At 49.9% G+C, this 12078-nt stretch overlaps 1 long non-coding RNA gene across 1 annotated transcript in view; it reads right to left on the bottom strand.

Moving 5' to 3' along the window:
- Positions 1-263: 263 nt before the first annotated feature.
- LOC129659638 (uncharacterized) overlaps positions 264-12078 on the bottom strand; it is a 28456-nt gene continuing 16641 nt past the window's right edge. Inside the window, exon 2 of the long non-coding RNA XR_008718166.1 lies at positions 264-656. This is a non-coding gene — a long non-coding RNA (uncharacterized LOC129659638). The remainder of the gene's footprint in view (positions 657-12078) is intronic.

Below are 12078 nucleotides of genomic sequence, written 5' to 3'. Positions count from 1 at the left end.
CCGACTCATTGGAAAAGACCCTGATTCTGGGAAAGATTGAAGGCATGAGGAGAAGGGGGCGACAGAGGATGAGATGGTTGGATGGCATCACTGACTCAATGGACATGAGTTTGAGTAAACTCTGGGAGTTAGTGACGGACAGGGAGGCCTGGCGTACTGCAGTCCATGGGGTTGCAAAGAGGCGGACACGACTGAGCGACTGAACTGAACTGAACTGATATATGAAAAAGGAAGAAATAATGAAACCTCCTAATTCCACATGATTTTTTTTCCATTTTAAAACAGTTTTACTGATTTATTTTTGGCGGTGCTAGGTCTTGGCTGCAGTGCGGGCTTTTCTCCAGTTATGGTGAGCGGGGCTGCTGCCTCGTTTCCGTGTGTGAGCTTCTCACCGTGGGGCTTCTCTCGTCGTGGAGACAGGCTCTAGCGCACGTGGGCTTCAGTAGTTGCTGCTCCCTGGCTCGTGAGCACAGGCTCAGTAGTTGTGGTGCGTGGGCTTCGTTGCCCTGAGGCATGTGGGATCAGACCACTGTCTCCTGCATTGGCAGGCAGCTTCTTTACCACTGAGCCTCCAGGGAAGCCCCACACAATTTTTTTGTCAACAGGAGAGAAGGGGAAGACTTGTTTTCTGTTTTGTGATTTCACAGTAATGAACACTGTCGAAGAAGAAAACAACAAGAAAATAAAGGATGGACATGAGGACAACGTGGTTATTTTTTTAGGGTGCCCTTCTGAAATGGAACTGGGAATTATTTAATCTCACATATGTGAGCACTTGCACCTGCAGAGGGGAGCACTGAGGCCCTGTGTCGGGTAAACACAACCCCGAGGGACGATTCAGCTTGCCCGTCCTCACGGAGGGCGCAACCAGAGAAAAGAGGGTGGTCGCAGGCTTTTTCTGCAGCTTAGCCCGAGGCCGAGGGGAGGGGCCCAGCCCTGGTCCATTTCGTCTCTCACTGCACCTGCCTCGGGGAGGGGGGCCTGGATTTCAGCATCGAGAGGGTTAATCCATCACTGGCCCTTTTCCAAAGCTCATACCAAATGCTGGGCCAGATCAATAGCCCTGAAACACTCAGGTCTGGCGTAGAAGGGAGGAAGTCAGAAGACGCTTTAATGGAACAAGGCCAGACGTGCTCAGAGGGAGGCAGGCATCAGAAGTAGAAGCCTGATGCTTAGAGACAGTCATACTAAGTGAAGAAAGTCAGAAGAACAAAGACAAATACTGTATGGAATATGTGGAATCTAAAGTGCGACACAAATTAACTTATCTGCAACATGGACTCACAGACATGGAGAACAGATTGTGGTTGCCAACTATTACATATATAGGATGGATAAATAATAAGGTCATACTGTATAGCACAGGGAACTATAATCAATAGTCTGGGATAAATCACAATGGAAAAGAATATAATGTGCAGATATACGTGTGTGTGTGTGTGTGTGTGTATATATGTGTGTGTGTGTGTGTGTACACATATACAAGGGCTTCCCAGGGGACAGAATGGTAAATAATCATCTGCCTGCCAATGCAGGAGACTAGGGTTTGATCCCTGGGTGGGGAAGATCCCCTGGAGAAGGGAATATGGCAACCTGCTCCAATATTCTTGCCTGGAGAATCCGATGGACAGAGGAGCCTGGCGAGCTACAGTCCATGGGGTCACAAAGAGTTGGACACGACTGAGCAGGCTCACACACACACACACATACGTATAACTGAGTCATTTGCAGTATAGCAGAAATTAATACAAGACTGTAAATCAACTATACTTCAATAAAATAAATTAAAAAAAAGAAGTGGAGGCCTGATGGCTTCATTAGAGCCACTCCTGGCCGCTCCCCTCCCCCCTCACCGGCCGCGGGGTGTGTCTCTAGGTCGTTAGAATTGCCCGAACCAACAGGGGCTCCCCGGCTTGTGGGACCTACAAACTCGTCAGGCTGGGGGGTGATTTGAACTTCACCGCAGTGTGAACTGGGCCTGGTGCTTCTGATGTAACAGTTGCAGACACGAGATGAATCCAACCCTTGGTGGTGTCACCTGGAAAGGGCGAGCTTTTGCAATTTTTTTTTTTTTTTAGAGGAAAAGTCCTCCAATTTACCACTGACCCTGGAGACAAACGATGGCCCTCTGTGTGTTGCTTTCAGATCTCTGGAGGGAGGCAGGAAGTGTTGAGGGGAAGAAGCCTGAACGGGAGGATGCACTGAGTCTCCTTCACTCTCTCGCTCACACCACCTCTGGCACCAGGCCTGTGTGTTTGCCCATGAAACGATTCTGGCACTAACTGTCTGGTGTTAGCCTTCAGGTCGAGGGCTCAATCCCACGAGACTCCCCCCACCCTCCCCCACCCCTCAGATGTCAATGGCAGTATCCCGGAACCCAGGGAATCACTGATTTAGGTTGACCAGTTTATTATGTAACAAAGGATATGATAAAGGACACGGATGAGCAAGAAGAGACACAAAGGGTGAAGTCTGGGAGGGTCTCCCTCCAGAGTTGGGGTGCGCCACCCTCCCAGCACGGAGATGTGTCTGCCAAGCCGGAAGCTCTCTGAACCTCGTGCTTTGGGGATTTTCTACAACCTTCATCACGTAGGTGTGTGTGTGTGTGTGTGTTAGTTATTCAGTCATGTCCCACTCTTTGCGACTTCATGGACTGTATAGCCTGCCAGGCTCCTCTGTCCATGGCATTCTCCAGGCAAGAATACTGGAGTGGGTTGCCTTTCCTTTCTCCCGGAGATCTTCCTGACCCAGGGGTTGAACCCAGGTCTCCTGCATTGCTGGCAGATTCTTTACCATATGAGCTACCAGGGAAGCCCAAGGTGTGAGTGATCATTACTTAATCTCCAGTCTGTTTCTCCTCCCTTGAGGATGGAGGTGCAACTGAAAATACCAAACTTCTAATCCTGGCTTGGTCTTTTCAGCAATGAGCCCCCAGTCCTCAAGTATCTAGGAGCCACCAGGAGACTTTAGAACTAAGACACTTCTAATCACACAGGAAATTTCAAGGATCTAGGAGCCCTGTGTTAGTAACTGGGGAGCAGAGACCTGCATATATATTTCTACTATCTCACAAGTGCTCAGAAAGGAAAAGATGCACGTGTGCTCAGTCGTGTCCGACTCTTTGTGAACCCATGGACTGCAGCCCACCAGACTCCTCTGTCCATGGGATTTTCCAGGCAAAATACCGCAGTGGGTTGCCATTTCCTACTCCAGGGGATATTTCCGACTCAGGGATCGAAGCCTAGCCTCCTGCGTCTCCTGCATTGGCAGGCGGATTGTTTACCACTGAGCCACCTCTTTGTGAAAGTCTGGAAATAGTCAGTCCATAACAGCAATACTTTGTCTACCAAGTCTCCTGATGTACGACTCTTTCAGTGCTCAGTATCAAAGCCTCTTATTTCCTCTGCCTATAATCATGCTTCAGAGACATATCATATAACTATCAAGTCTATCTATATCATTATATATGATTTCAATGATTTTGTATATACATATAATTATGTCAATATGGTTACATATATAATTCTATATACATGAAACACAAATTTACATCTCCAGTTCTGTGTTCCCGATTGGTATAATTGGGTACCTACTGAATATCTTTGGGTTCCCCTGGTGGCTCAGACAGTAAAGAATCTGCCTGCAATGTGGGAGACCTGGGTTTAATCCCTGGGTTGGGAAGATCCCTTGGAGGAGGGCATGGCAACCCACTCCAGTATTCTTGCCTGGAGAATTCCATGGGCAGAGGAGCCTGGAAGGCTGCGGTCCATGGGGTCGCAAAGAGTCGGACACGACTGAGTGACTAAGTGACTGAATATCTTATAGGTGTCTTGAACAGAGTGGATTTGAAACAAAGCTCTTGATTTGCAAATCCTCCCACCTCCATGACCTGCCTCTCCCTTTCAATCATTTCAGACTAAAATCTTAGCATGATCTTACATTTAGGATATAATTTAATTGATATGTCCTTTAATATTAGGCTTTTAAGATTTTTCTTTGCTCTTATAAAATACACTTTAGATTTCATCTTTGTGCATGAAGCTTTGTTAGCATTTCTGATGATGTCTTTTGAATAGACATCCAAAGAATCAGGTTCTTCCCAATTTACTGGGCCCAGGAAAAGGGTATGCATGCGTGTGTGACCCCTCTTTGTGACCCCAAGGATTGTAGCCCACTAGGCTCCTCTGTCCAGGGAGTTCTCCAGGCAAGAATACTGGAGTTGGGTTGCCATTTCCTTCTCCAGTGGATCTTCCTGATCCAGGGATTGAACCCATGTATCTTATGTCTCCTGCATTGGGAGGAAGGTTCTCTACCTCTAGCGCCACCTGGGAAGCCTCAGGCAAGATGTTCAGTTCAGTTCAGTCACTCAGTTGTGTCTGACTCTTTGCGACCCCATGAACCGCAGCATGGCAGACCTCCCTGTCCATCAACAGCTCCTGGAGTTTACCCAAACTCATGTGCATTGAGTCAGTGATGCCATCCAACCATCTCATCCTCTGTTGTCCCCTTCTCCTCCTACCCTCAATCTTTCCCAGAATCAGGGTCTTTTCCAATGAGTCGGTTCTTCACATCAGGTGGCCAAAGTATTGGAGTTTCAGCTTCAGCATCAGTCCTTCCAATGAACACCCAGGACTGATCTCCTTTAGGATGGACTGGTTGGATCTCCTTGCAGTCCAAGGGACTCTCAAGAGTCTTCTCCAACACCACAGTTCAAAAGCATCAATTCTTCAGTGCTCAGCTTTCTTTATAGTCCAACTCTCACATCCATACGTGACCACTGGAAAAACCATAGCCTTGACTAGACCGACCTTTGTTGACAATGTCTCTGCTTTTTAATATGCTGTCTAGACAAAGTATAAATGTGTCTAAATATTTAAAAGTTATAAATTTAATAAGAAAACACTTAAACTATGTGCTAGCCTTCTACTTTGACAAATACGCCTTCCTAATGCCCTGAAATGCCAGGTTCAACTTGAGAAGTTTTAGATTCCCTGGAGTCCTCTGATCAAACACCCTGGTGTGAGAACAGGGTGCTGGCACCGCCACGTGGCCTGACCCCTCCCCACTTTGTTTCCCTCTGTGAGGGGCTTGTATGTGAGTGTGTGTGTTCACACCCTGGGCTGCACACTGAAGCTCTCTCCTTCCCGGCCAACATTCACACTCTGCTTACCCTAAGGGTGTAAGAGACATGAGACAGCCCTGGAGGCTGTCTGGGGGCTGTCTGGCAGGGCTTCCAGAGTCCCAGGTCTCTGGAGGGGGGTCTAGGTGGGGAAGTGGGCTCCTGGCCTTGTGGGGGAGACCACGAGAGAAGAGGGTGAGAACAAGGTGTTCTCTAAACTGCAGGGGAAGAGGAAGGACCTGTCCCCTCCACCTGATTCTTCAGAACTAAGTCCATCTGAGAGGCAGTCCAAATGCTAAGTGTTTGATCGTTTTCCCGGGAGTCTTCCATAAAGACGGGACCACTTTCTATGCCTTCTAGGCTTCCCTTTCTGGAATTCCCAAGCATTTGTTCGCTGTGTGGCCCTGGGCAAGGGGAGTCTGCTCTCCAGGCCTCTGTTTGCTCATCTGTAAAAGACACTCCTTTCTGGCTCTAGCCTTCTCTGGTTCTCTGAAGCCAAGCCTTGTGATTTGTCCACTCGTGGCCTGAATTTCTGCAGCCTCCCGTGGTCTGTCACAGTCTCTCCAATGCTCGTATCTAAATACACACGTGTGTGCTTCCTCAGACACACCAAAGCTCGCACCATAAACTCCTGCCAGGCCAGGAGCCAGCATCCGGAACCAGGCAGGCTTCCTGCTGTCTTTACCAGTCCACCGAAGGTTCAGGAAAACAGCAGCCTCTCACTTGCGATCCAGGCAACTTTGATTCCTGCTTTCAAGTTTTCCTCTCTTCCAGCCATCTGTCATAAAATTTACAGCTGTGAAACAAGGAAGCTGCCCCCTCTCTGGTTCCCAGAGCACTAAATCCTAGTGCCTCTGTGGTTATCTGGAAGATTTATTACGTTTCACGGCAAGGAGCTGCCCCGTGTTTATCCTCTGCCTCACCTACTCTGCTCCAAACGTAAAGGAGAGATTTATCTTCAAACCCCGGGACAGCTTTAGGTCACTTGGAGCTACATATGGAGGGCTTTACAAAGAGAGACTTTTCGTTTCCTGAAGATGGCACTGCAATTTTACTTCTGTTCCACAGATACTGCGTCACACATGGAAATATGCAGTAGGGGCAGCTGCAGATTCGTGTCAGTGAAAACTGTCCAACGGCATGACTGCGTGAATGGACATGCCTATGGTGGAGATGTAAAACTGGTGAGAATATGCATCTGGAAAGGGAACTCAGGATCAGTTAATGTTTTTTTCCTAAAGTGTTGCTTTTTTAAAAAACTCAGTCCTTGAGGATCTAGACCTACATCCTGTTTGGACAAACTGAAGAGAAAAATTATCAAGTGACCAGAAAAGAACCAGAGCAAACTCACTTTGCTGTGTTTTCAATCCCTTCATCTACCAGCTTCACACCATTTAAATCTAAATCAAACACGATTTACTACGATTAATTATTTCAGATGGAGTGAGTGACATCTCAATTTAATCCAGATGTCCTTACAGTCTCTGCCCAAGAAAAGTGGGCATCCCTTCTACTCCTTCCCCACATCCCACCTGTCTAAAGACTCATAAGCCACCCTCCCCCGCTTGCCCATCTGTCTTCAGATTCTGGTGGCAGTTATGACATTTGGGCTGCAGGACCCAGTGGTAGATCAGACCCTATCCCAGTGGAAACCCGTGTGTCCAGAGGCTTTGGGCAGCTGGGCATCTTGAGGTCTGTTCTCTACTCTCTTAAGACAACTGGCAGGGAGTCTGGTGCCACCTCCACCAAAGGAGACCATGAAAGAAGGTGCTCATTTCCAGGAACATTCAAATCCATCCAGATGCCAGAACAACTTGTGAGTCATGAGCTCTTTGAGAGCATCATACAATGTATTATCGTCTATATCAAAACTAAAACAATCAAACAGCTAAGTCTGTATTCAATCGAGAGCATCTTGGTCTATGTTCCAGAATAGAGAACATTACGATAACCAAAGGTTTAATAAAACTTATGAGAAAACATGAATTTGGGCAAACTTTGGGAGATAGTGGAGGACAGGGGAGCCTGGCGTGCTGCAGTCCATGGGGTTGCAAAGAGTCGGACAAGACTTAGCTACTGAACAACAACAACAACTAGAAAAAAGCCTTGAAAAAAGACACAAATCTATTTTCATCAGCCTAGTCCTGCAGAATGTATGAAAGGTGGGGGTCCCTAACACAGGCTCGCTGCGGGGCACCCAGGACTGGTGGGGACCAATTGGCCTTGATGTCTTTTCTGTGTTATAGCCTTCGATGCTCTCAACCACTCTGTGATGCTTAATTCTGTGGATGCCCACATATTTCATCAAAGATGATTCTGTGTATGTCTGTGAGGGTGTTTCTGGATGAGATTAACATTTGAGTCTGTAGATCGAGGAACGCAGACTGCTCTCCCCAGTGCTGGTAGGAATCAGCCTGTCTGTTGAAGGCCTGAATAGAACAAAAAGTCTGAGCAGGGGAAAGCCCCTCTCTCTGCCTGACTGTCTTTAAGTTAGGATATTGGTTTTGCCTCTGAACTCGGACATGGGTTGGAATCATACCATGAGCTCTCCTGGGTCTCCAGCTTGCCAGCTGCAGGTTTTGGGACCTGTCAGCTTCTCTAACCATGGAGCCAATCCTGCATAATAAATCTCTTTATGTACATGCATATGACCCTCAACAACACGGGTCTGGACTGAGCAGGTCCATTTATACAGGGATGCTTTTCAGCAGCAAATACTGCAGTACTACTCCATCTGTGATTGGTCGAATCCACAGATGCACAACCACGGATACGGAGAGCCCAGGATGGGGAGGACCGACTATACGTTATACCAGGATTCTCCACTGTGCAGAGGGCTGGCGCCCCAAACCCCATGTTGTTCAAAGGTCGACTGCACTTCCTATCGGTTCTGTCTCTCAGAAGAACCCAGGCTTGCACACACTCCATGGGGGCCGTGTCCTTATTTCCACTTTCCATGAGGGGACTGAATATTCACTGGAAGGACTGCTGCTGAAGCTGAAGCTCCAATCCTTTGGCCACCTGAGGCGAAGAGCCGACTCACTGGAAAAGACCCTGATGCTGGGAGAGATTGAGCAGGAGAAGGGGATGACAGAGGATGAGATGGTTGTTGGATGGCATCACTGACTCAATGGACATGAGTTTTGAGCAAACGCAAGGAGATGGTGAAGGACAGGGAAGCCTGGCACACTGCAGGCCATGGGGTCGCAAAGAGTCGGACACGACTGAGCGACTGAAGAACAATGAGGGGACTGAGATGCAGCTGGGTGGTTAAGCGATCTGTGTGCGGTCTGAGTTGGGGCTGGCAGGGGAGACAGCTCGTGCAGCCCACTGCCCCCAGCCCAGGGCTGGGACCCTGGCCTGTGGGTGCTCCCTGCACGCGGGCCCCTTAACAGGTCCCCAGCCTCCCTACTGCCCCCCAGCCTCCCTCCTGCCCCCGCCCCCGCCTCTCTCCCCGTCCCCAGCCTCCCACTGCCAGCCTCCATTCCTAACCCTTAGCCCTGGGTGAGGAAGAGGGGGTCCTCTGCTTGGGTAGTCTGCTCAACCTCCCACAGACTAGAAACAAGCCTTACACAAAGGACACGTTCAAAAGGAGACTCTTGACTTGAGTTGGGGAGACTCTCATTTTGCAAGATGTAACTGGACCACTGACTGCTGCCGAATGGCCTCCTACACGAGAGGGCCTCCTGGACACGTTAAATTTTCCTGGAACTCTGACATAATGTTATCAGATCGAAAGGGAGGGACTGAAGAAAGGGGGTGTGATGGTCAGGCAGGAAGAAAAGGCCAGCAAGGCACCCAGGAGCCGCCCTGGGCTCAGGACGGCCCGGCTGGCCCAGCCCTGACCACCGGTGCCCCTTGGGCTCTGTGCCACAGTCCCAGCTTCTCTGCTTCCCCTGGTCCTGGCCTGGGGGTGGGGACACCGGTGGGAGAGCACTGACAAAAGTGACAAAGCTTCCTGAGGGTCACAAGGCCCTTCCAGCAGCTGAAGATCACTTTCAGGGGTCCTTACCAGGCTCTGGGGGACGCTCAGGGTGGGTGTCCCCCAGAGTGAGTGTCTAGTTCAGTCACCTTGGACCTCTCCAGCTCTCCCTTCTTTCAACAGAACCGAGCCCTCTCCGAGAAGGTTGTTCTGGGCAATTGCAATCAGCCCAGCCTCTCCAAAAACCATTTACACACGCAGCCCGAGGAAGGTGGCTGTAAGCCCACGTGGGTGAACAAAAGCATTTAAAAAGAGGATTATGTGGATCTTGGGATCTGAGAGCCGAGTGGTGCTGTAGGGGGCTGCTGAGGGTCTACGGTGCAGGCCCCGGGTCATGCGCAGCGGAGGGGGTAGGGGAGAGGTAGAGCGGAGGGGAGGAGCACAGAAAGAGAAGGTGTTCTCTGCTCCAGCCCCTGAGACCTGGAATGAGCCCTGATGGCCCTGTTTCGATAAACAGCTTCATTTACTATTTCCTGGATGTTACACCGGTCCTGAGCGGCTCTCATCCAGGGGCCCGCGGGTACCTTTCAGCAGCACCTGTAGCTACTTTTGGACGAAGTGGATTCTGTGTAGTCAGCGCTATGGAGGTCTCCCTTGGTGACTCTGGACAAAGGTAACATCTCAGAACAAGCCCGGGTCCCACGTCTCAATGACTGCTGCACACGAGGGAGACAGAGCATCTCCTACAATCCGCGTTCCCTCCCACACACTGGGGAGACACACAGCCAGCCACCTTGGGTTCCTGCTGTGCCAAGTGACACAAACTGGGCAGGTATTCAAATAATATTAAACATTGACGCTGGCATTTCCGGGGCCACATCTGTCATAGACCACGTGACTCACATTGGTCACCTCGAGTCCCCCCCACCCCTCCCCGAGCTCCAGAAATGCCGTGTTTGCAAAGCCACGCATGTGCGGCTGGCTCAAGGGTCCCTGCAGAAGTGCCCTGAAGCTGCGGAGACAAGGGAGGGTCCCCTTTCTCTCCAGCTGGTTCCCTGTTTCCTACAGGTTAGAGGAGGCCCCCCAGGGAGCGGGGCAGGGGCCAGGATGAGTCACTGCAAGCACGGGACGCGGGGACACGGCCTGTCCTGGGTACCTCGCAGCCATCAGCCCGGGAACCGAGTCAGTTCTCTTGAGACAAAACCACACAACACGGAACAGTTTTGCTCTGCAACTAGAGCTAGAAACAGAGCCTTCGTGTGGGAAATTTCTCAGAATGTGGCCAGAAACATTTTAAATTTGCTGCCCTACCCAAAGAGCTAAAGTCTAACTGGCATGTTTAACTCAGGTTCCATGAAGACAAGATGATCTCTTCTCTGACTCACCTGTGCCGGGGCATCCCTCACTTGGGTGGTCCTCCCCTGCCTGGGCGCTAGACTAGTGACCCAGTGGTTGGCAGGACTCTGGAGACCAGCAGTAGCTTTACTAACAGTTCTCAGTGATGCAGGGCCCACCACCTTCCAGACTCTTTTTCACTGACTGCTGCTACTGCTATTGCTAAGTCACTTCAGTCGTGTCCGGCTCTGTGCGACCCCATAGACGGCAGCCCATCCGGCTCCCCCGTTCCTGGGATTCTCCAGGCAAGAACACTGGAGTGGGTTGTCATTTCCTTCTCCAATGCATGAAAGTGGAAAGTGAAAGTGAAGTTGCTCAGTTGTGTCTGACTCTTCGCAACCCCATGGACTGCAGCCTACCAGGCTCCTCCATCCATGGGACTTTCCAGGCAAGAGTACTGGAGTGGGGTGCCATCGCCTTCTCCGTTTCACTGATTGCTTCCTTTTAACTCTCACAACAACCCTCTAAAGGCTAGAATGATGCTCTCCATTTCCCAGGCGTGGAAAGCTCAAGTAACTGCGGACAAACTGTCAGGTAAATGATGAACCTGAATCAGAGTCAGCTCCAAGCTCTGTGCCCTTTCTATGTGCCCTTTCTACTGCACTGTGCTGATTTCTCCTGAAGGTCAAGCTTGGAATTGAAAAAAAAGGAGGCAGATTTATCAGAGAGTAATGCAATCAAGCTATGAATAAAAGTGCTGGCTGAATCTGCAAAGTAGTCAAGTGCTTCAGCTGATTCTGAACTTTCCATGCAAGTTCAGGCTTCGTCCCTCAGTCCCTGATCTTTTTTGTCATCATTGTTCGCCAGAATCTCCCAACCGCAGGCGGCACCATGGACATTTCCATCTGGTAAGTCTAAGTGGTGGGCTGTTGGGTGTTCAGCATCATCCAGCCTCTACCCACCGGATGTCAACAGTATCCACTTGGCTGAGACATGAACATGTCTCCAGCCATTGCTAGATGCCCCCTGTGGGGAAAATCACCCTAGCTGGGGATAGCAGGTTAAATATACCTCAGGCTTTGTTGGCGATCACACCCTTGGCTGGCTTAGTCCTCCCATCCCTGTCTGCTCCGCACACTTCCTCTCCTGGGAGCACGTCCTTAATACGTCATCACACGCAGGCAAGTCCTCTTCTGAGTGTCTGCTTCTGGGGACCCCTCCCAAGATGCTCATTTGCTGCAGATAGAAAGCAAGCCCACAAGAGAATGGATGGCTTAACTTTGGATGTCATTGTAACCCTTTGTGTTAAAAGGAAGGTCCCTTCTGGTTCTAACACTTTGTTATCTACAAAGACCATGGGCAGTGGGAACCTGGGGTTGGATTTGTCTCCAGAACTGGGTGCCAAGGGATGCGGAAGACGGAAACCCACAAGAGCAGGCACAAACAAATGTCTGCGGACTAAATGACTGAACGCGCGGTTGAGAACGCAGAGACTTAGATGGAAAATGTTGAAAACTGGATTTGAGGCTCTTCCCTATAAGTTGAAAAATAGCATTCAACGTGGAAAGGCTGTTTAACCTCCTTTACCCCCAGACAGGGGCAGGAAACTGCAGGGACACATCTGTTTTTCAGGAAGTCAGGCTAACTGTTTGTTGCAGAGACGGGGAACTGGCACCACGGAAAACCTGGGGCTTTTTTAGCC

Source organism: Bubalus kerabau, chromosome 8 (assembly GCF_029407905.1).
Source record: "Bubalus kerabau isolate K-KA32 ecotype Philippines breed swamp buffalo chromosome 8, PCC_UOA_SB_1v2, whole genome shotgun sequence".
Classification (NCBI taxonomy): domain Eukaryota; kingdom Metazoa; phylum Chordata; class Mammalia; order Artiodactyla; family Bovidae; genus Bubalus; species Bubalus kerabau.
Note: the sequence above shows the minus strand (reverse complement) of the source record. Positions and strands in the feature narration are given on the sequence as shown.